The following is a 25,326-nucleotide window of genomic DNA, read 5'->3' on the forward strand; positions in this document are numbered from 1 at the left end:
TGAGTTTTCCAAATTTGCTGGCATATTGAGTGCAGCACTTTCACAGCATCATCTTTCAGGATTTGAAATAGCTCAACTGGAATTCCATCACCTCCATTAGCTTTGTTTGTAGTGATGCTTCCTAAGGCCCACTTGACTTCACATTCCAGGATGTCTGGCTCTAAATGAGTGATCACCCCATCGTGATTATCTGGGTCGTGAAGATCTTTTTTGTACAGTTCTTCTGTGTATTCTTGCCATCTCTTCTTAATGTCTTCTGCTTCTGTTAGGTGCATACAATTTCTGTCTTTCATTGAGCCCATATTTGCATGAAATGTTCCCTTGGTATCTCTAATTTTCTTGAAGAGATCCCTAGTCTTTCCCATTCTGTTGTTTTCCTCTATTTCTTTGCATTGATCGCTGAGGAAGGCTTTCTTATCTCTCCTGGGTATTCTTTGGAACTCTGCATTCAAATGCGTATATCTTTCCTTTTCTCCTTTGCTTTTCACTTCCCTTTTCTTTTCACAGCTTTGTAAGGCCTCCTCAGTCAGCCATCTTGCTTTTTTGCATTTCTTTTTCTTGGGGATGATCTTGATCCCTATCTCCTGTAGAATGTCACGAACCTCCGTCCATAGTTCATCAGGCACTCTGTCTATCAGATTTAGTCCCTTAAATCTATTTCTCACTTCCACTATATAGTCATAAGGGATTTGACCACACTGGAGCATAAGAGGAAAAAGCTAAAGGCAGATTTGGTAGCGGTAGAAAAAGCTAAAGGCAGACTGAGAGGACTGAGACCAGAGCCAGTGCTTTCAAGAACACTTGTGAGGAAAGCAAGATCCCACCCGGGGATCGTCCCAATCCAGGGATTGAACCCAATTCTCCTGCATTGCAGACAGATTCTTTACTAGCTGAGCCACAAGAGAAGCCCCCATTGTTTTTAACGTACCCTAAATACTCCAGGCAAAGTCAAAGTCAGCCAAAGATAAAGAATATTTTATAAAAATACCTCCAAATCAGTTTGTTCTCTCTCACCTCTGCCCCCCACCTGTCTGGTGGGACCTTGGTTTCCTCACAAGTGTTCTTGAAATCCCTGGCTCAGGTCTCAGTCCTCTTAGTTCCCCACCACCACCAAATAAATCTTCCTTTAGCTTTTCCTCTCATGCTCCAGTGTGGTGTGGTGTCTTCCTCCAAGCCCTGTCCTTCTCCCCAGGAGCTATTGCTACCTCAGTGGTGCCAATCCCTATCCAAAACCACCAATACTTACCCAGGATGTCCTGTAACCATAGAAACTAATGCTATTCATGTCGTCTTTATGGCTCAAGGAGATCATAGGCAAAAAAGTCTGTACTTGCTCACTAGTTTATTCAACCTTCCCTTTCCATGAATCAGACATGAGTCTACAGAAGTTCTGGAACAATCCTGGGAATGACCTGCTCTTCTCATGAGCAGAGCAGAGCGGCTCCACCCCTCACAGCCTGGGTCCTGCCCTTGAACCACACTGCCCCTCCTCCTTGCCTCCCTCCCCTTTGTCATAGCACACTTCAGATGTTCCAGCAGCCCAAATATCACAGCAAACACAGCCTGGGGCAAGTCTCAGACACCAGTTGTCACTAATGAAGTACCACTGGTAATTAATTTTTAAAATCAAACAGATCATTTTCTTTGAAGAGGTAAGCACCTTAAAAAGAAGATGATATAGTTCTTATTTCCAGAAGATCCTTCACAATTTGTTAACAAACATTTCCAAACAGCCCCATGGGTAGGTGTTACACCAGACATGAGTCCTGAAGTCACTCTGTATTTTAATCTTATCTCTGCCATTTAATTAGTTGTATATGGGACTTCACAGCACTGATTAAGTCTGGATGTTGGTCAAAACCCAATTTGGTGATGTATTCTCTGCTCTTTACATTTCTCTTTTCTTTAATGTTAGTATGTTGAAAGTAAGATAGATAATTCTCTAATAAATATCTGTGTTATTTATTTATATATAATGAGTGGCTTATTTTGTTAACAAATCCTTTGAACCTGAGATGAAAGTGAAAACTTTCGGCAAAACAGAATCTCCATACTGTGTGGACTGTCTTATTACAAAATGACTGATCAGTTTACATTCCTACCAACAGTGCAGAAGGGTTCCCTTTTCTCCACATGCTCTCTAGCATTTATTGTTTGTAGATTTTTTTGATGATGGACATTCTGATTGGTGTGAAGTGATACCTCATTGTAGTTTTGACTTGCATTTCTCTGATAATGAGTGATATTAAGCATCTTTTCATGTATCTATTTGCCATCCATATGTATTCTTTGGAGAAATTCCTGTTAAGGTCTTCTGATCATTTAAACAAATTTATTTATTTTTAATTGAAGGCTAATTACTTTACAGTACTGTGTTGGTTTCTGCCAAACATCAACATGAATCATCCATAGGTACTCATATGTCCCCTCCCTCTCACACCTCCCTCCCCATCCCACCCTCCTAGGTTGTTACAGAACTTCAGTTTGATTTCCCTGAGTCATACAGCAAATTCTCACTGGCTATCTATTTTTTTTTTTTTTTTGGCTATCTATTTTACATATGGTAGTGTATATTTGATGTTACCCTGTCCATACATCCTACCCTCTCCTTCCACCTCACTGTGTCCATAAATCTCTTCTCTATGCCTGTGTCTCCATTGCTATCCTGCAAATAATTTCATTAGTACCATCTTTCTAGATTCTATACATATGAATTAGTATACGATGTTTGTTTTTCTTTCTGACTTACTTCACTCTGTTTAATAGACTCTAGGTTCATCCACCTCATTAGAACTGACACAAATGCATTCCTTTTTATAGCTGAGTAATATTCCATTGTATGTATGTGCCACAGCTTCTTTATCCATTCATCTGTCAAGGGACATCTAGGTTGTTGCCATGTCCTAGTTGTTGTAAATAGTGCTGCAATGAACACTGGGGTACATGTGTCTTTTTCAGTTTTGGTTTCCTCTCAGGGTATATGCCCAGCAGTGGGATTGCTGGGTCATGTGGTGGCTTTATTCCTAGTTTTTAAAGGAATCTCCACACTGTTCTCCATAGTGGCTGAACATTCCTACCAACAGTGCAAGAGGGTCCCCTTTTCTCCACACCCTCTCCAGCATTTATTGTTTGTAGACTTTTTGATGATGGCCATTCTGACAGGTGTGAGGTGATATCTCATTGTAGTTTTGAGCTGCATTTCTCTAGTAATGAACAATGTTGAGCATCTTTTCATGTGTTTGTTAGCCATCTGTATGTCTTCTTTGGAGAAATGACTGCTTAGGTCTTTTCCCCACTTTTTGACTGAGTTGTTTGTTTTTCTGGTATTGACTTGTATGAGCTGCTTGTATATTTTGGAAGTTAATCCTTTGTCAGTGGTTTCCTTTGCTATTATTTTCTCCCATTCTGAGGGTGTCCTTTCACTTTGTTTATAGTTTCCTTTGCTGTGCAAAAGCTTTAAAGTTTAATTTGTTTATTTTTGTTTCTATCTCCGTTACTCTAGGAGGTGGGTCATAGAAGAACTTGCTGTGATTTATGTCAGAGTGTTCTGCATATATCTTCCTATAAGAGCTTTATGGTTTTTGGCCTTACATTTAATCCTTTAATCCATTTTGAGTTTATTTTTGTGTATGGTGTTAGGAATGTTCTAATTTCATTCTTTTCCACATAGTTGCTGAGTTTTCCCAGCACCACTTATTGAACAGAATGTCTTTTCTCCATTGTATGTTCTTGCCTCCTTTATCAAAGATAAGGTGTCCATAGGTGTGTGGGTTTATCTCTGTACTTTCTATCTTGTCCCATTGATCTATATCTGTTTTTGTGCCAGTATCATATTGTCTTAATGACTGTAGCTTTGTAGTATAATTTGAAGTCAGGAAGGTTGATTTTTCCAGCTCCATTCTTCTTTCTCAAGATTGCTTTAGAAAGAAGTAATCTTGAGAAGATTTGGGTATTTGGGGTCTTTTGTGTTTGCATAAAAATTTTGAAATTTTTGTTCTAGCTCTGTGAAAAATGCCTTTGGTAATTTGATAGGCATTGAATCTGTAGATTGCTTTGGGTAGTATAGTCATTTCAACAATAGTCATTCTTATACTCCAGGAACATGGTATATCTCCCCATCTCTTTGTGTCATCTTTGATTTCTTTCATCAGTGTCTTATGGTTTTCTGCAATACAGGTTTTTGTCTCTTTAGTTAGTTTTATCCTACATATTTTATTCTTTTTATTTCATTGGGATTGTTTCCTTAATTTTTCTTTCTAATTTCTCATTAGTGTATACGACTGCAAGGGATATCAGTGTATTAACTTTATATATTGTGATTTTACTAAATTTATTCATTCATTAGTTCTAATAGGTTTTTGGTGGTGTTTTTAGAGTTTTCTATGTATAGAATCATTTTATCTGCAAACAGTGAGAGTGTTATTTCTTTTCCAATCTAGATTACTTTTATTTCTTTTTCTTCTCTGATTGCCATGGCTAGGATTGCAAAATACTCTAGCTGTTAGAGTGGGCACCTTTGTCTTGTTCCTGATCTTAGAAGAAATACTTTCAGTTTTTCACTTTTGAGAATGTTTGTTTTGGGTTTGTCATATATAGCCTTTATTATGTTGAGGTAGGTTCTTTCTATACTGATTTTCTGGGAGGTATTTTTTTTTTTTTTAATCATAAATTAGTGTTGAATTTTTCCAAAAGCTTTCTCTGCATCTATTGAGAGGTTCATATGTTTTTTTATCTTTCAATTTGCTAATGTGGTGTACACATTTATTGATTTGCATATGTTGAAGAATCTTTGGATCCCTAGGCTAAATCCCACTTGATTATGGTATATAATTCTTTAAATGTGCTGTTGGATTCTGTTTGGTAGAACTTTGTTGAAGATTTTTGCACCTGTATTCTCAGTGACATTGGCCTATAATTTTCTTTTTTTGTGATATTTTTATCTGTTTTTGTATCATGGTGATGGTGGCCTTGGAGAATGAGATTGGGAGTTTTTCTCCCTCTACAATATTTTGGAACAGTTTGAGTGGGATTGGTGTCAGATCTTCTCTGAATTTTGAATAGAACTTGCCTGAATTTTGAATAAAATTCACCTAGAATCTGTCCTTTGACTTTTGTTGGTTGGAAGATTTTTGATCACAGTTTGAATTTCAGTACTTGTGATTGATCTGTTCATATTTTCTACTTCTTCCTGATTCAGTCCTGGAAAGTTGTACTTTCCTAAGAATTTTTCCATTTCTTCCAGGTTATTTACTTATTTGGCATATGGTTGCTCATAATAATCTCTTATGATCTTTTGTATTTCTGTGTCTCTATTGTAATTTCTCCTTTTTCATTTCTAATTTTATTGATTTTAGTCTTCTCCTCTTTTTTCTTGGTGAGTCTGGTTAATGGCTTGCTTGTTTTGTTTATTCTTATAGAACCAGCTTTTAGTTTATTGATCTTTGCTATATTACTTTCATTTGTTTTACATTTATTACTGCTCTGATCTTTGTGATTTCTTTCCTTCTACTGACTTTGTGGATTTTGTCCTTTTTTTTTTTTTTTCTAGTTACTTTAGGTTTAAGGTTAGGTTGTTTATTTCATGTTTTTCTCATTTCTTGAGGTAGGGTTGTATTGGTACATACTTCCCTCTTGACACAACTTTGCTGCATCCCATAGATTTTGAGTTGTGTTTTCATTGTCATTTTTTGTAGGTATTTTAAAATTTCCTCTTTAATTTCTTCAGTGACTTCTTGAGTATTTAGAAGTATGTGGTTTAGCCTTCTATGTTTGTGCTTTTTACAGTTTTTCCCCACCCCCCCTGTAATCGATATCTAATCTTATAGCATTGTGGTAAAAAATCATGCTTGATACAGTTTCAATATTCTTAAATTTACCAACACTTGATTTGTGACCCAAGATGTGATCTATATTGGAGAATGTTCCATGTGTACTTGAAAAAAAAGTGTATTCTTCCATTTTTGGATGTAATATTCTATAGGTATCAATTAGGTATGTCTTGTCCAATGCAGGTCAAGAAGCAACAGTTAGAAATGGACATGGAACAACAGACTGGTTCCAAATAGGGAAAGGAGTACGTCAAGGCTGTATATTGTCACCTGCTTATTTAAATTATATGCAGAGTACATCATGAGAAACACTGGGCTGGAAGAAGCACAAGCTAGAATCAAGATTGCCGGGAGAAATATCAATAACCACAGATATGCAGATGACACGACCCTTATGGCAGAAAGTGAAGAGGAACTAAAAAGCCTCTTGATGAAAGTGAAAGTGGAGAGTGAAAAAGTTGGCTTAAAGCTCAACATTCAGAAAACGAAGATCATGGCATCTGGTCCCATCACTTCATGGCAAATAGATGGGGAAGCTGTGGAAACAGTGTCAGAATTTATTTTTCTGGGCTCCAAAATCACTGAAGATGGTGACTGCAGCCATGAAATTAAAAGACGGTTACTCCTTGGAAGGAAAGTTATGACCAACCTAGATAGCATATTGAAAAGCAGAGACATTACTTTGCCAACAAAGGTTCATCTAGTCAAGGCTATGGTTTTTCCTGTGGTCATGTATGGATGTGAGAGTTGGACTGTGAAGAACACTGAGCACTGAAGAATTGATGCTTTTGAACTGTCGTGTTGGAGAAGACTCTTGAGAGTCCCTTGGACTGCAAGGAGATCCAACCAGTCCATTCTGAAGGAGATCAGCCCTGGGATTTCTTTGGAAGGAATGATGCTAAAGCTGAAACTGCAGTACTTTGGCCACCTCATGCGAAGAGTTGACTCATTGGAAAAGACCCTGATGCTGCGAGGGATTGCGGGCAGGAGGAGAAGGGGACGACAGAGGATGAGATGGCTGGATGGCATCACTGACTCGATGGACGTGAGTCTGAGTGAACTCTGGGAGTTGGTGATGGACAGGGAGGCCTGGTGTGCTGCGATCCATGGGGTCGCAAAGAGTCGGACACGACTGAGCGACTGATCTGACCTGATCTGTCCAATGCGCCATTTTAGATTTGTTTTTCTTATTAGTTTTTTGGCTGCATGAACTGTCCATTGGTGTGAGTGGGTTGTTAATTACCTCCACTCTTATTGTGTTACTGTTGATTTCTCCTTTTATAGTTGTTATAATTTACCTCATGTATTGAACTGCTCCTATGTTGGGGGCATATATATTTATAGTCATTTTATCTTCTTCTTGGATTGATCCCTGAATCATTGTGTAGTATCCTTCCTTGTCTCTTGTAATGATCTTTATTTTAAAGTCTATTTCATCTAATATTATTATTGCTACTCCTGCTTTCTTTGGATTTGCATTTGCATGGAATATCTTTTTCCAGTCCCTCACTTTCTGTCTGTATATATCTCTAGGTCTGAAGTAGATTTGTTGTATACAGCATATATAGAGGGTCTTGTTTTTCTATCCATTCAGCCAGTCTGTATCTTTTTGTTTCGGACATTTAATCCATTTACATATTAAGGTAATTATTGATGTGTACATTTACTTTATTTTTTGGCATTTGTTTTGTCTTTTCTTTCTCTTGTGTTTCCTGACTAGGGAAGTTCTTTTAACATATATTGTAGAGCTGCTTTGGTGGTGCTGGATTCTCTTAACTTTAGCTTATCTGTAGAGCTTCTGATTTCTCCATCAAACCCAAATGAGATCCTTGCTGAGTAGAGTAATCTTGGTTGCAGGTTTTTCCCCTTTTATCACTGTAAATATATCCTACCACTCCCTTCTAGTCTGCAGAGTTTCTGTTGAAATAGCAACTGTTAACATCATGGGGATTCCCTTATATGTTACTTGTTGCTTTTCCCTTGCTGCTTTTAATAATTTTTCTTTGTGTTTAATTTTTGTTAGCTTGATTAATATGAGTCTCAGTGTATTTCTCTTTGGGCTTATCCTGTGTGGGACTCTGGGCTTCTTTGACATTCGTGGCTATTTCCTTTCCCAAATTAGGGAATTTTTAACGTATAATCTCCTCAAATATTTTCTCATATACTTTCTTTTTCTCTTCTTCTTCTATGACTCCTATAATTTAAACGTTCATGCACTTGTCCCAGAGGTCTCTGAAACTCCTTATTTCATTTTTTTCTTTTTCTCTATGCTTCTCTGCTTCAGTTATTTTCAACCATCCTATCTTCCGGCTCACTTATGCATTCTTCTGCCTCAGTTATCCAGCGATTGGTTCCCTCTAGCGTATTTTTTAATTTTAGTTATTATGTTGTTCATTGTTGATTGTTTGTTCTTTATTTATTCTAGGTCCTTGTTAATATTTCTTGTATCTTCTCAATCAGGGCCTGCATTCTATCTATCTGCATCACTATTTATTTCTGAGCTTTTGAATCACCTTTACTATCATTACTCTGAATTCTCTTTCAGGCAGACTGCCTATTTCCTCTTCATTTGTTTAGTCTGGTAGGTTTTTATCATGCTCCTTCATCTGCTGAATGTTTCTCTGTCTTTTCATTTTGTTTCATTTACTGTGTTTTGGGTCTCCTTTTCAGAGGCTGCAAGGTTGTAGTTCTTACTTGTGAAGTCTACCCCCAGTGTGTGGGATTGGACAGCACCTTGTAAAGATTTCTTGGTGAGGGCAGATTAGTTCTTTGTCAGGGAACATTTAACAGGAGGATTCCTGCATGCTGTTTTCTATTTCTCAAGGATTCTCTGTTCCTTATCAGTTCCTATTCCAAGAATGAGTAAAGCTGCATGCAGTTCTCAGGACTGAGGTCATGGGATGAGACATGCAGTGACTCTTTTCAGCGTCAGAGACCTTGTATGTATTAGACTATTCATATTGTGGCTATTGATAAAATTTCACCCTGTGTAATAGCTGAGTAATCATCTTACTAAAAATACATAAGCCTGCATTTCTGCTAATAAAGCACCTTTGCTCCATCAGAGCTTGGGTCCCCGTGTCTTTCTTTCCTTCTTTCTCTCTCTCTCCTTGGCTGATTCTTTGGAGCACAGAGACCTGTCTGGCTCACTCTCCTGCCCAGGCTTCTAAGACTCTCTTGAGAAGGCGCCCTGTGCCTTCACCCGCCTGGAGAGGGCACCCAGTGCCTTCGTGAGAGACGCAAATCCTGTGTTGAGGGCTTTATTGGTTTTCTGCGTAAACTAGGAAGTATCAGCCTCTCTCTCTTTCACTTTCTTATTGTCGCCTCTGGACCGCCAGGTCCTGGTCCATTAAAGGACCCCAACAAGTGGTGCCCCCGAACAGGGACTCTGGTATACGTGGCATTTCAGTGAGAGGGACTCGGGACCTATTGAGGTCAGGACCTATTGAAGTCAGTAAGTACTAAGACATGGGTCAAATGGCTGGAAAGCCCCATCATTTCTCTACTTTACTTACCATTTGTTTAAAGCGCAGGGACTTTTTGTTTCACAAATTAATAGAGGCTTGCTTTCAAACAGTGGTTAAATGTAATCCTTGGTTCCCTGATAAAGGCAGTTTTGATTTAGAAATTTGGCACCAGGTCAAAGAAAATGTTGAATGAGCTGCCAAGCAAGGAAAAAATATTCCAATTGATTTCTGGCCATTTCAAGGTAAATTCTAGCCCTCTTAATATTGAACAGCAGACAGAATACTTATTGCATGTATATGAATTAGATGATGAAACTTTACAAAAGGCCCAATTAGAAAAACATAAAATATTTCAAAATTTTCTTACTAGCCCTGCCCTGGCTGCTCCATATGCTCCTCCTCTGCCAACAGGCGCAACTCCAAAAGCCTCTCCTTTGTTGGAACCTAATGAAAGTTATGCTAATTTTTTGCTAGATTAGAAACTGCTATTTCCCATACTGTAATCAGAGAAGAAACCAAGAAACAACTGGAGAAATTACTTGCTTATGAGAATGCAAATCAGGAATATCAAAGAGCTATCGCTGCAATTCGTGAGACTGGGACTCTTATTGATTATTTGAAGGCTTGTCACAATCTAGGACCAGAAACTCAAAAGATGCAAATGCTAGCTAAAACAATGGCTACTGCCTTTAAAAAGGGTAATGAAGGATGCTTTACATGTGGAGACAAAAACCGCTTAAAAGGGACTGCCCTAAGAAGGCTAATTAAAAAACCTCCAAGAATTTGCCTTCACTTCCGTAGAGGAATGCATTGGGCCAAAAGACTAAATTTAAATTTTATATTGATGGAAAACCCATTCCAGGGAACTTCAAACAGGGGAACCCCCAGGTCCCCTACAACAAAAACCAAGGGTAAATTCTATCTTTTCCCTCAAATCCTCAACATCTGGCAATGCTACCGTTAATATACCAGCCCTAGATGATTTTTTTCCTTTACCCTTAAGCAGTCCCTTCTAGAGTACCTACCGGATTTTTTGGACTTCTGCCCCCACAAACCTTCAATCTTTTATTTGGCCGATCTAGTTTGGCTTCTAAAGGAATTACTGTTCACCCTGGAATAATTGATTCAAATTATAAAGGAGAGATTCAAATTATGATGTCATCTCAGATTCTATAGAAATTCAAAAAGGGGGACAAAATTGCTCAATTACTTCTTTTGCCTTACATTTCTATTAACTCCTCTAATAATGTATGGACAGGCAGATTCAGCAGTACAGATCAAAAACAATCCTTATGGACATCATTGGTATCTGAATATGCCTGACCAAATACAAATATCAAAATTAATAATAAAAGATTTTCTGGTCTCCTCGACACTGGATCTAGTATTACTATTATTTCCAAACACTTATGGCCTATACACCTGGCCTATACAAAACACCTGGCCTATACAAAAGGTCTCTTGCCAAATTGTAGGAATTTCTCAAACCAAAGTACAAGAAATTTATCAAAATGTTTAGGTCTACCCATATGAAGGACCAAAAGGCCAACCTACAATATTAAGACCTTATGTGATAAATGCACCCCTTAATCTAATAGAAAGAGACTTACTTACGCAATGGCAAACTCAGATATACATCCCACATTTTTCCTAAGGGCCACCGCTCATTTAACAACCAAAGCAATTATTAAAATAACTTGGAAGAATGACGAGCCTATTTGGACAGAGCAATGGCCCCTTACGAAAGATAAATTACAGGCTACTAAAGAACTTATAGACAATTAGAATTAAAACATATCAAGGAATCTTACTCTCCTTAGAACTCTCCTATTTTTGTTATAAAAAAGGATTCTAACAAATGGTGTCTCTTAACAGACCTTAGAAAAGTCAATGCATCTATAAAACCTATGGGTACATTACAACTAGAGATCCCATCACCTATTACTATTCCTCAAAACGGGCACATTATTATTACTGATTTACAAGATTGCTTTTTAAATATACCTTTACACCCTCTAGATCGGGAGAAATTCACTTTATCTCTCCCTTATCCTAATCATATCAGGCCTCATAAAAGATTTCAATAGACTATATTAGCTCAAAATATGCTTGCTGCTGCTGCTGCTAAGTCGCTTCAGTTGTGTCCGACTCTGGGCAACCCCATAGATGGCAGCCCAACAGGCTCCCCGTCCCTGGGATTCTCCAGGCAAGAACACTGGAGTGGGTTGCCATTTCCTTCTCCAATGCATGAAAGTGAAAAGTGAAAGTGAAGTCGCTCAGTCGTGTCGGACTCTCAGCGACCCCATGGACTGCAGCCCACCAGGCTCCTCCATCCATGGGATTCTCCAGGCAAGAGTACTGGAGTGGGGTGCCAAATCCTAATATTTGTCAAAAATTTTGTAGCCAAGACTTTACATCCAAAGTGACAGCAATTCCCTCATGCATATATCATGAATAATATACTGTAACTACAAAAAGGAGAAACGATATTTTTGACACTGAATGGCCATGATATTCTTTAGACTCCAGAGAAAATTAATTAAAATAAAAACTTTTTTGAAATTGCAAAACCGGTTCTTCTGACACATGCAGTTAGGAAAAGGTTAATTTGTTAAAATACATTTTTGGAGCTTCAATTCTGCCTGGGAAACAAAACAGACCTAAGAAAAAACCTAAAGTTAACTCTTATCATGTTCTTGAGATACACAGCCCACTCTATCTGGGACTGCAGCCATAAACAAAATTGGTGAAAAAAAAATTTTTTTAATGGAAAAGATATTTCCAACGGAAAACTATGCCTATCTATCTATGTCTCAATGTATGTATATGTTTTTTGATGATCCCAAAGAAAGGCAATGCCAAAGAATGCTCAAACTACTGCACAACTGCACTCATCTCACACGCTAGTAAAGTAATGCTCAAAATTCTCCAAGCCAGGCTTCAGCAATACGTGAACAGTGAACTTTTAGATGTTCAAGCTGGTTTTAGAAAAGGCAGAGGAACCAGAGATCAAATTGCCAACATCCGCTGGATCATCAAAAAAGCAAGAGAGTTCCAGAAAAACATCTATTTCTGCTTTATTGACTATGCCAAAGCCTTTGACTGTGTGGATCACAAGAAACTGTGGAAAATTCTGAAAGAGATGGGAATACCAGACCACCTGACCTGCCTCTTGAGAAACCTATATGCAGGTCAGGAAGCAAGAGTTAGAACTGGACGTGGAACAACAGACTGGTTCCAAATAGGGAAAGGAGTACATCAAGGCTGTATATTGTCACCCTGCTTATTTAACTTATATACAGAGTACATCATGAGAAACACTGGGCTGGAAGAAGCACAAGCTGGAATCAAGATTTCCAGGAGAAATATCAATAACCTCAGATATGCAGATGACACCACCTTTATGGCAGAAAGTGAAGAGGAACTAAAAAGCCTCTTGATGAAAGTGACAGAGGAGAGTGAGAAAGTTGGCTTAAAGCTCAACATTCAGAAAACAAAGATCATGGCATCTGGTCTCATCACTTCATGGGAAATAGATGGGAAAACAGTGGAAACAGTGTCAGAATTTATTTTGGGGGGATCCAAAATCACTGCAGATGGTGATTGCAGCCATGAAATTAAAAGACGCTTACTCCTTGGAAGGAAAGTTATGGCCAACCTAGATAGCATATTCAAAAGCAGAGACATTACTTTGCCAACAAAGGTCCATCTAGTCGAGGCTATGATTTTTGCAGTAGTCATGTATGGATGTGAGAGTTGGACTGTGAAGAAAACTGAGTGCTGAAGAATTGATGCTTTTGAACTGTGGTGTTGGAGAAGACTCTTGAGAGTCCCTTGGACTGCAAGGAGATCCAACCAGTTCATTCTGAAGGAGATCAGCCCTGGGATTTCTTTGGAAGGAATGATGCTAAAGCTGAAACTGCAGTACCTTGGCCACCTCATGTGAAGAGTTGACTCATTGGAAAAGACTCTGATGCTGGGAGGGATTGGGGGCAGGAGGAGAAGGGGACGACAGAGGATGAGATGGCTGAATGATATCACTGACTTGATGGATGTGAGTTTGAGTGAACTCCGGTGGTTGGTGATGGACAGGGAGGCCTGGCATGCTGTGATTCATGGGATCACAAAGAGTCAGACACGACTGAGTGACTGAACTAAACTCAACTGAATATCAAGTTAATGAGGTCTATTTAAATTTAGGTTCACGTGAATTGAAAAATATTCAATATTAAATATAAAGTTTATTTAAATATAAATATAATTTAAATATAATTGCTAATCTAATTAAGACATGTCTTAAATCATTAACACTATGTAATACTTTTATTATGCCTAGGTTTAAGGTAAACTAAATTTGTCAACAAAAGGGTAACTTTATATATATATATATATATGTGTATATATACATATGTGTGTGTATATATATATATGATGAAAATTTTTAAATAAACTCTATTAAAAATAATTATATTTTTAATAGAATAATCTATTATTATAATCTAAAATAATCTCTTAGGATTGGGGTAACTTAAGTTTCTGGAGTTATACTAAACTAAATAAAAGTTTATTAAATAGCTAGGTCATTTCCAAATAAAATGCCATTTTAAAACTCTAATTACTGAACATTAACTTCCTCTTACACAAAGTTTTTCTTATAGAAAAACTAAAGAGATTTTAGACTATTAATAAATATATTTAATATAATATATAATATGATAAATATATTCACCAATCTATAAAATACTAACATACAAGAAAGACACTTCAAAGTTGCTAAAGAAAAATAAGATGTATACTTTTAATAAAAGGATATAAGATATGGCAAATAAAATGATGAATACAAAAATATAAACGAGGTTTATGACAAATGAAAGAGAATTTTATGACAAATGGATTTAACTCATTACCCCGAACTTTCTTCCTCTTTTGTCTTGCATGTCTTGATCAATACAAATTCCTCTTTTATATGGGCCACACCTCTCCAAAATGAAGCTACACAACATGTTATAACCTACCTATCAACTTACTTTGCAATAAGAACACCTAATTCTATAAAAACAGACAATGGCCCTGCCTATATTTCTAAGCAAATTCAAACAATTTTTACATTCATTCTCTATTAAACAGATTACAAACATTCCTTATAATCCACAAACACAAGGCATAATTAAACAAACACTTTACACACTGTAACTGCAAATAAAAAATTAAATAAGAGGATATATACAGGAACACTTTTATCTTCCTTATCCAGAACAGACTTTACTAGATTCTAATGCAATACAGTCTTTAAGCCTATAACTATTATTCAGTTAAGTTCAGTTCAGTTACTCACTTGTGTCTGACTCTTTGCGACCCCATGAATCACAGGACGCCGGGCCTCCCTGTCCGTCACCAACTCCTGGAGTTCACTCAGGCTCACGTCCCTTGAGTCAGTGATGCCATCCAGCCATCTCATTCTCTGTCGTCCCCTTCTCCTCCTGCCCCCAATCCCTCCCAGCATCAGAGTCTTTTCCAGTGAGTCAACTCTTCGCATGAGGTAGCCAAAGTACTGGAGTTTCAGCTTAGCATCATTCCTTCCAAAGAAATCCCAGGGCTGATCTCCTTTAGAATGGACTGGTTGGATCTCCTTGCAGTCCAAGGGACTCTCAAGAGTCTTCTCCAACACCACAGTTCAAAAGCATCAATTCTTCAGCACTCAGCTTTCTTCACAGTCCAACTCTCACATCCATGCACGACCACGGGAAAAACCATAGCCTTGACTAAATGGACCTTTGTTGGCAAAGTAATGTCTCTGCTTTTGAATATGCTATCTAGGTTGGTCATAACTTTCCTTCTAAAGACTAAGTGTCTTTTAATTTCATGGCTGCAGTCACCATCTGCAGTGATTTTGGAGCCCCCCAAAATAAATTCTGACACTGTTTCCACTGTTTCCCCATCTATTTCCCATGAAGTGATGAGACCAGATGCCATAATCTTCATTTTCTGAATGTTGAGCTTTAAGCCAACTTTTTCACTTTCCTCTGTCACTTTCATCAAGAGGCTTTTTAGTTCCTCTTCACTTTCTGCCATAAGGGTGGTGTCATCTGCATATCTGAGGTTATTGATATTTCTCCGGGCAATCTTGATTCCAGCTTGTGCTTCTTCCAGTCCAGCGTTTCTCTTGATGTACTCTGCATATAATTTAAATAAGCAGGGTGACAATATATAGCCTTGATGTACTCCTTTTCCTGTTTGGAACCAGTCTGTTGTTCCATGTCCAGTTCGAACTCTTGCTTCCTGATCTGCATACAGATTTCTCAAGAGGCAGGTCAGGTGGTCTGGTATTCCCATCTCTTTCAGAATTTTCCACAGTTTCTTGTGATCCACACAGTCAAAGGCTTTGGCATAGTCAATAAAGCAGAAATAGATGTTTTTCTGGAACTCTCTTGCTTTTTCCATGATCCAACGATGTTGGCAATTTGATCTCTGGTTCCTCTGCCTTTTCTAAAACCAGCTTGAACATCAGGAAGTTCACTGTTCACATATTGCTGAAGCCTGGCTTGGAGAATTTTGAGCATTATTTAACTAGCGTGTGAGATGAGTGCAATTGTGTGGTAGTTTGAGCAGTCTTTGGCATTGCCTTTCTTTGGGATTGGAATGAAAACTGACATTTTCCAGTCCTCTGGCCACTGCTGAGTTTTCCCAATTTGTTGGCATATTGAGTGCAGCACTTCCACAGCATCATCTTTCAGGATTTGAAATAGCTCCACTGGAATTCCATCACCTCCACTAGCTTTGTTTGTAGTGATGCTTTCTAAGGCCCACTTGACTTCACATTCCAGGATGTCTGGTTCTAGGTCAGTGATCACATCATTGTGATTATCTGGGTCGTGAAGATCTTTTTTGTACAGTTCTTCTGTGTATTCTTGCCACCTCTTCTTAATATCTTCTGCTTCTGTTAGGTCCATACGATTTCTGTCCTTTATCAACCCCATCTTTACATGAAATTTTTCCCTTGGTATCTCTAATTTTCTTGAAGACATCTCTAGTCTTTCCCATTCTGTTGTTTTCCTCTATTTCTTTGCATTGATCGCTGAGGAAGGCTTTCTTGTCTTTTGTTGCTATTCTTTGGAACTCTGCATTCAGATGCTTATATCTTTCCTTTTCTCCTTTGCTTTTTACTTCTCTTCTTTTCACAGCTATTTGTAAGGCCTCCTCAGACAGCCATTTTGCTTTTTTCATTTCTTTTCCATGGGAATAGTCTTGATCCCTGTTTCCTGTACAATGTCACGAACCTCAGTCCATAGTTCATCAAGCACTCTATCTATCAGATCTAGGCCCCTAAATCTATTTCTCATTTCCACTGTATAATCATAAGGGATTTGATTTAAGTCATACCTGAATGGTCTAGTGGTTTTCCCTGCTTTCTTCCATTTAAGTCTGAATTTGGCAATAAGGAGTTCATGGTCTGAGCTACAGTCAGCTCCTGGTCTTATTTTTGCTGACTGTATAGATCTTCTCCATCTTTGGCTGCAAAGAATATAATCAATCTGATTTCGGTGCTGACCATCTGGTGATGTCCATGTGTAGAGTCTTCTCTTGTGTTGTTGGAAGAGGGTGTTTGCTATTACCAGTGCATTTTCTTGGCAAAACTCTATTAGTCTTTGCCCTGCTTCATTCCGTATTCCAAGGCCAAATTTGTCTGTTACTCCAGGTGTTTCTTGACTTCCTACTTTTGCATTCCAGTCCCCTATTTTTAAAAGGACATCCTTTTTCGGTGTTAGTTCTAAAAGGTCTTGTAGGTCTTCATAGAACCGTTCAACTTCAGCTTCTTCAGCGTTACTGGTTGGGGCATAGACTTGGATTACTGTGATATTGAATGGTTTGCCTTGGAAACGAACAGAGATCATTCTGTCTTTTTTCAGATTGCATCCAAGTACTGCATTTCGGACTCTTTTGTTGACCACGATGGTTACTCCATTTCTTCTAAGGGATTCCTGCTCACAGTAGTAGATATAATGGTCATCTGAGTTGAATTCACCCATTCCAGTCCATTTTAATTCGCTGATTCCTAGAATGTCGACATTCACTCTTCCCATCTCTTGTTTGACCACTTCCAATTTGCCTTGATTCATGGACCTGACATTCCAGGTTCCTATGCAATATTGCTCTTTACAGCATCAGACCTTGCTTCTGTCACCAGTCACAGCCACAGCTGGGTATTGTTTTTGCTTTGGCTCCATCCCTTCATTCTTTCTGGAGTTATTTCTCCACTGATCTCCAGTAGCATATTGGGCCCCTATTGACCTGGGGAGTTCCTCTTTCAGTATCCTATCATTTTGCCTTTTCATACTGTTCATGGGGTTCTCAAGGCAAGAATACTGAAGTGGTTTGCTATTCCCTTCTCCAGTGGACCACATTCTATCAGATCTCTCCACCATGACCCGCCCATCTTGGGTTGCCCCATGGGCATGGCTTAGTTTCATTGAGTTAGACCAGGCTGTGGTCTGTGTGATTAGATTGACTAGTTTTCTGTGAGTATGGTTTCAGTGTGTCTGCCCTCTGATGCCCTCTTGCAACACCTACCATCTTACTTGGATTTCTTGTACCTTGGTGGAGGGGTATCTCTTCACTGCAGCCCTTCCTGACCTTCAATGTGGGATAGCTCCTCTAGGCCCTCCTGTGCCCACACAGCCACTGCTCCTTGGACGTGGTGTTGGTCCTCCTGGCCACCGCCCCTGGTCTTGGGCGTGGGCTTACTCCTCCCGGCCGCTGTCCCTGACCCTGGACTTGGGTAGCTGCTCTCAGCCATTCCTGCGCCATCATAACCTGGCACTCTCAGCCGCTGCCCCTGACCTCGGACGTGGGGTAACTCCTCTTGGCTGCCGCCCTTCGGGCATGGGGTTCTCCTGGCTTCTGCCCCTGACCTCGGACATGGGGTAGCTCCTCTTGGCTGCGCTTTAGTGCCCGGTCGTAGCCACATGTGCTTTATTAATATAGCTTTTATTAATAAAACTATTATTTTTATTGATAAATAAATATATTATTTTATTAATAAAAACTATGCCTGGCGTGCTGCGATTCATGGGGTCACAAAGAGTCGGACACGGCTGAGTGACTGATCTAATCTAATCTAATCTAATAACTATTATTAATAGTTTTATTAATAAAACTATTATTAATATAGCTTTATTTCTGTTTCCAATCTGTAAAATTCTTAAAACAAAATAACATCAACTTCAATGCCTATTTCACAATACAAAACAAAAACAAGATAAAAAAGACACCATTTGCCAAAAAAGTTGTTTGTTCCTAAGGGTATCAAAAGTGCAAAATATTCACCTTCTTTTCAAGTCTGTCTTGAAAATATAATCATCTTCCTTGACACACTGAACAGAGAGATTCAACAGCTACCAGGCTGCATTTCTTTTCCAAGGACAGGGTCAAATATATTTAGATATGAGCGACATTTCATTTATCAAGTTGTTCTGCATCAACTTCAATAATTTCACTTAGGAAAAAGTGTTTGAATGTTTGGTCCTAATCCTTTGCCCCAAATAACACAAACCACTTAAAACACAGTCAGATCCCATTTCTTTTTATATCAGGAAAAATGTATATACTGAATGAAGAGAAAATCAACCCATTAATTCAAAACCACAGCCAAATACCAGTCCCAAACAGATTTCCAGATGATTTTTTTTTCTTTTGGGCTGAAATATTTCCTAAGAATGTTTTCATCATTGTCGCTTTCCTTTCTTTCTATAACTATTGTCATTATAGCTTTATTTATTTAAAAAATTTTAAACTTACTGCAAGGAGATATTTTGACAAGAGCAGAAAAACATTTTGCAACATTAAAGGGCACCTCCCTTCTTTTGCCCATTTGATATCAAGACGGGTTAACTAATCTATGGAAATCTAAGAAAGTAATCTTACAGGGAAAGGGATATGCTTATATTTCTCCAGATGGATTCAACAAACTCATATAACTTCCTCTTCAGAAGATTCAACCTAAGGGAGACCCCAACATTCAGACTAGAAACAATACAACAAAAACCTCAGGAGGAAGGAATTCCAATACAAGCCATGGCGACTTTAAAAATTTCCAAAAAACACCACACTCAACATCATCGATTTTATGATCTCCCTACTTAGGGACAGATAAAAACCCTTACTAATCAAACTGAAAATTTGATTTCTCAACAGGGAATGCCTCGGAATCCTGAAAATATTTTTCTTCATTATGCTTGCTTTGCTTGCTTTTGCTTCCCCTGCTCGGGCTGACTTGATTGATCACACTTAATGGGCTTATGTACCTAATCTCCCTTTTTTGTTGTAGGTTGTAGAATGGACAGATATAGGACCAATCGTATCCACTAATGACTCAACACATAAGCCCACTCCTTGGAACTTGGAGGGACCCTCTTATCCTGAAAAAGAAGAAAAACTAATTAATATCTCTCTAGGTTATGAAGTCCTTCCTTTGTATTTGGGCCCAACAGAATTATGCATAAATGTTAGCCAACAAACTTGGGCTTTAGCTCTACCTCTAAAAGAGGCCTTTTGGACACTGCTTGGATTATTTACTGCCCTTTCTTTGTCCATGAACCATGTTTACACTACTGAAACTTTAGGGAAAGAATTAGGGAAAGAACAAAGAACACTATGCAAAGAGTTTACTAATAAGAACTTTAAATATATTCCTATTCATTGGGACAAATGTCAGGCCAAATCAGGAAAATTAGCGTTAATGGCTAATCATACAATTGTTGTTTGGGGACCCCATAATATATGATTATCTAACTGCTCAAATGATATTAACAACACTGTATGTGATTATATTACTCAAATAACATAGAAGGTTACTAATACTACAATGGAACATTACCATGACAGAGGACTTCTTGGGTGACTTGACGGTGGAATGACTCCCCCTCATCCTCGCATCGTCCTTTATAAACAGGTTGGGCTTAAACAATGAGACATCTGGAAACTTGCTGCAAGCACTGAGGAACTTAGGACGTGGACTGGACATTTCACAGGGACCAATCGTAGTCATAGAAACTATTTCTTTTGTTATAATCAATCATATTTTATACAAGCCTATGTTCTACTTCCTTTTGTTGTAGCTATAGGAAATTTACAATTCAATAAGACTTTACGTTCTATAACTTGCATATATTGTAAGTTATATACTTGTCTTAACTCCTCTGTTTCCTTGAGAAATGACTCCCTTTTGATTCTTTGATCTCAACATAGTCTGTGGTTACCAATAAATCTCCAGCAGCCCTGGGAAGAAGGTCCCATGGCTGGACTTGCTTCCTGGTTACTTACTAAATTGCTCCGGTGATCTAAACGATTCACTGGATGGCTGATTTTTGGCATTTTGGGATTAATAGCTATTTGCACCACTGCTGCTATCACTGGTGTTGTTTTACAAACCTCAACTCAAACACATAATTTTATTCAAAATTGGACTAAAGATGCCCATACTATGCAGGCCACTCAGGCTCAGATAGATGAGGATTTCAAGATGAAATACAAGAACTAAAAACAGCCATCAAATGGGTTGGAGATCAATTAATAGATGTACAAAAACAGGTGATGCTAAAATATGATTGGAATTCTACTCAATTTTGTGTTACTCCTGTTCATGTCAATAATAGTGCCTACAACTGGGAACAAATCAAATTTCATTAACAAAACACATGATAATGCCTCTCTGAATGTACAATTATTACAAAAAGAAAATTTTGAAACCCTTTCTAAAAATCTGTCCTCTTCCACCAATTTGAAAACTTTAGCTGAACAACTAGCTGATCAATTATCTGGGCTAGACCCACGCAGATGGTTTCAAAACATTACTCACAGCATCGGGTCTGGAACTGTAATTTTGGTGATTGTCTTAACAATTATATTTTTCATCTACCGTTGCCTTCATGCCAAGATTGTTAAAACTAAACAAACTCTAATGGTCGGAATTCTTTTTACAAATAATATAAATAAATAGGGGGGAATTGTCAGGGGATGTTTAACAGGAGGATTTCTACGTGCTTTCTCACAAGTCCTTTGTTTCTCCTAAGCGGAACAGCAGGCTGCCCCCAGGAACTGAGGTCATTGTGTGAGACAGGCTTGAATCTCCTTTAGTAAACATTCTCTTTACGACAAACTCAATTAATCAAGACCTTTTTTACAAATATAATAAATAAGGGGGAATTGTCAGGGAACATTTAGCAGGAGGATTCCTGCATGCTGTTTTCTATTTCTCAAGGATTCTCTGTTCCTTATCAGTTTCTATTCCAAGAATGAGTAAAGCTGCATGCAGTTCTCAGGACTGAGGCCATGGGATGAGACACGCAGTGACTCTTCACAGCGTCAGAGACCTTGTATGTATTAGATTATCCATATTGTGGCTATTGATAAAAGGTCATTATATTATTACAACCTGTACATTATACAGGTTGTAATAGCTGAGTAATCATCTTACTAAAGATATATACTCCAGGAGTTGGTGATGGACCGGGAGGCCTGGCGTGCTGCAATTCATGGGGTCGCAAAGAGTCGGACACGACTGAGCGACTAAATTGAACTGAACTGAAAGATATATAAGCCTGCATTTCTGCTAATAAAGCACCTTTGTTTCATCAGAGTTTGGGTCCCTGTGTCTTTCTTTCTTTCCTTCTTTCTCTCTCTCTCTCTCTCTCCTTGGCTGATTCTTTGGAGCGCAGAGACCCCTCTGGCTCACTCTCCTGCCCGGGCTTCTAAGACTCTCTTGAGAAGGCGCCCTGTGCCTTCACCCGCCTGGAGAGGGCACCCAGTGCCTTTGTGAGAGACACAAGTCCTGTGTTGAGGGCTTTATTGGTTTTCTGCGTAAACCAGGGAGTATCAGCCTCTCTCTCACTCACTTTCTTATCGTCGCCTCTGGACCGCCAGGTCCTGGTCCATTAAAGGACCCCAACAGTTCTTGTGTTTTGGTGGGTGAAGTTGGATCTTTTGTCTCTAAAGGGCAGTGCTGTACCTAGTGGTGTATTATGACATGTTTGTGAGCTTAGTATGACTTTGGGCAGCTTATCTGCTAATGTGTAGGGTTATGTTCCTATTTTGTTAGTTGTTTGGAATGGGGCATTCAGCACTAGAGCTTGCTGTCCTCTGGGTGGGGCTAGATCTAGTGTTGAAATGGAGGCCTTTGGGAGAACACTTGCTGATTACTATTCCATGGGGCCAGGACTTCTCTAGTGGTCCAACATCCTGGACTTGGATGTTCAAGCTTGACACCTTGCTGGAGCACCAAGATGCCATAAGCTGTACAGAATAAAAAAAGAGGGAAAGAAATGGGGAATCAAACCAACATACAAACAAACAGACAGACAAAACCCCAAGACAAATGGTGAAAGAAAGCAACACTAATCAGATAGGAACAAACAAAGAAACTCAAAACTCACACTCACAAAAAGAATAAAAAAGGAAAGAATGAAGAGAGGAACCCAAAAAAGAAGAGAGAAATCAAACCAATAAACAAACCCATAAATGAAAACAAATGCTAAAAACTAGAGTAGCAAAAACACAAAGCCAAAAAAATGGAAAAAATTGTAATACAACAAAAATTTGTTGTAGAAATAGGAAAAAATAAAACGAATTTATTTAAAAATAAAAACATTAGAAAGGAAAAAGGAAGTAAAAATAAATACTAAAGGATTAATGAAAAGAAATAACAATAGAACAAAATGACAAAGGAAAAAACCAAATGTATATATGTATGGTGTATTCTGATGTATTCTAGCCTGCAGAGAGAGAGAAACAGTGGTAGTAAGAAGCACGGGGCTTCCCTGGTGGCTCAATGGTAAGCAATTCACCTGCCAATGCGGGAGACTTGGGTTCAATCCCTGAGTTAGGAATATATCCTGGAGAAGGAAATGGCAACCCACTCTAGTATTCTTGCTTGAAAAATTCCATAAACAGAGGAGCATGGTGGGATCATGGGGTTGGAAAAGAGTCATAAATGACTTAGCAACTAAACAACAAAGGAAGAAGAATATTATCCTGTGATGCCAGTTGTCCTCACCACATAGTGAGCTACAGCCAATCTGCCTACTCAGAAAGTCCTCTAATACATTTAGAAGTGTCTCTGGGGCTGGTGTGGGCACTGTGGGGTCAGCTCCTACTGGCCTTACTTCAGCTTGCTCTTGCTTCCAAAGTCTACAATTGCCCCCAAAGTCCACAATCTCAGGTTAATTTTCAGGGATTTAATGCACTGCATCTGTGGCTGCAGGAGTGAATTCCCTTCTTCTTTGTTCACACAGCCTCTGGTGCTCAGCTTTTGTTTTGGCCCCACCTCTGCTTCTAGGCTGCCTTCCAGTGTCTGTTCCTTGCACAGATAGGAGGTGGTAAGGGCTGAGGCTTATTAGGGCTCACTTGCTTAGTTGGGCTGGAGAGAGAGAGGGGTATAGCAGCCACAATTTGGGTATGTGGGGAGTGTCTGTGGTGGTAGAGACCTGTAGGAAGTTGCTACATTCTGAGGCGAGTCATGCACTTTCCCAGGGGAATTGGCCTAAGGTTGAGGGTCCCTCAGAAGAGTCAAGATTCATAGACTCCCAGGAAGTTTTTGACAGTGACTTGCATCTGCTCATAGCTTGGTGGCCACTTCAGTGGTCATCATACCCATCTCTGGGGTCTCAGACCACAGCCCCATCTCACCCCCTATCTCTGGCACTTGTGCCACCCTTGGCAGCAGCAGGTCCACAAGCATGCCCACCTCTGCTATTGCAGATTGCAGCCAGCTTGTTCCACCTATGGCACTCAAGAAGCTGTGTCCTGTTGTCTGCGAGTACACAGAGTTAGAGTCCCCGTGACAATGATCTCTTACCTCTCTGGCTGACCCAGGCTTTTCTCTGGACTCCCTCAGCTGTGTTGTACTAGCCTCCTCAGAGTATCTTCAATGCAGTTAACACCAGGCCTCTCCATGGGGTCCAACCCCCAAAGCCTGAGCCTTAGCGCCTAGTCCCCACTTGTCATGGCAGGTATGCAAATAGCTTCTCAGCTGGGAACTACTGGTCAGCACCGGTCTCTGTGCTGACTCTGCTTTGTCTTCCACGCACTTGTTGCTGTGCTCCCTTCTAAGGTTCTGAAGCTCCTCGCCATCCCTGCCTGTAAGAGGTTTCCAAGTGTGATGAAACTTTTCCTCTTTCACAACTCCCTCCCAGAGGTTCAGGGCCTGTACTATTTTGTCTCTATTTTGTCTTATTGCTTTTTCCCTACCACTTTATGTGGAGTTTAGTTTGCCTTTTTGGAAGTCTGAGGTCTTCTGCCAGTGTTTAGTAGGTGTTCTGTAGGAGTTGTTCCACATGCAGATGTATTTTTAATGTATTTGTGGGGAGGAAGATGATCTCCACATCTTATTCCCCCACCATCTTCAACCCCTCTCAAGGGGGTTTTAATATTTTTGTGAATTCAAGGGAAAGACAGAAAAGAAGGTATCTCAGGCCTGCCTCAAATTGTATGACCTGAAAATAACATTCAATAATAAGAATATTAATATTTATGACAAGAAATCTATTTTCCTTGTGCAAAGGATGGGAAGAGGGATGTCACTAGTTGAAGTGGGACAAATAAGCTAACGGCTGCCACTTTCCTCTCTTAGGAGGTACACTTAGGGTTGCCGGAGGTAGCAAAGAAAAATAAAGGACACCAAGTGAAGTTTACATTTTAGAAAAGCAACTAATAATTTGCTAATATGAGTAGTGACCAAATATTGCATGAGCATCCTATATTTTGCCTGGCAATCCTAAATCCAATTATAAAACTTTCTACCTCTTCTCTTGAGATCCTGGCACCATCAAGCTTTCTGCTCTGGACATCTTACCAGACATTTTGGTAATGAGTTTTTCTGTCTGTGTCAAAAGATCAGCAGTTACCCTGAATTACAGAGCTCATATATCAAGCCTGCTCTGTTTAGTCAGTGAGGAGATGCTGGCTGGAAGGCTTCTGCCTGGCTCAGACCTTGAGAATTATCCTAATCCATTGCCCTTAAATATGCAGCCTAGAATATA

Source organism: Bos indicus, chromosome 1 (assembly GCF_029378745.1).
Source record: "Bos indicus isolate NIAB-ARS_2022 breed Sahiwal x Tharparkar chromosome 1, NIAB-ARS_B.indTharparkar_mat_pri_1.0, whole genome shotgun sequence".
Taxonomy (NCBI): domain Eukaryota; kingdom Metazoa; phylum Chordata; class Mammalia; order Artiodactyla; family Bovidae; genus Bos; species Bos indicus.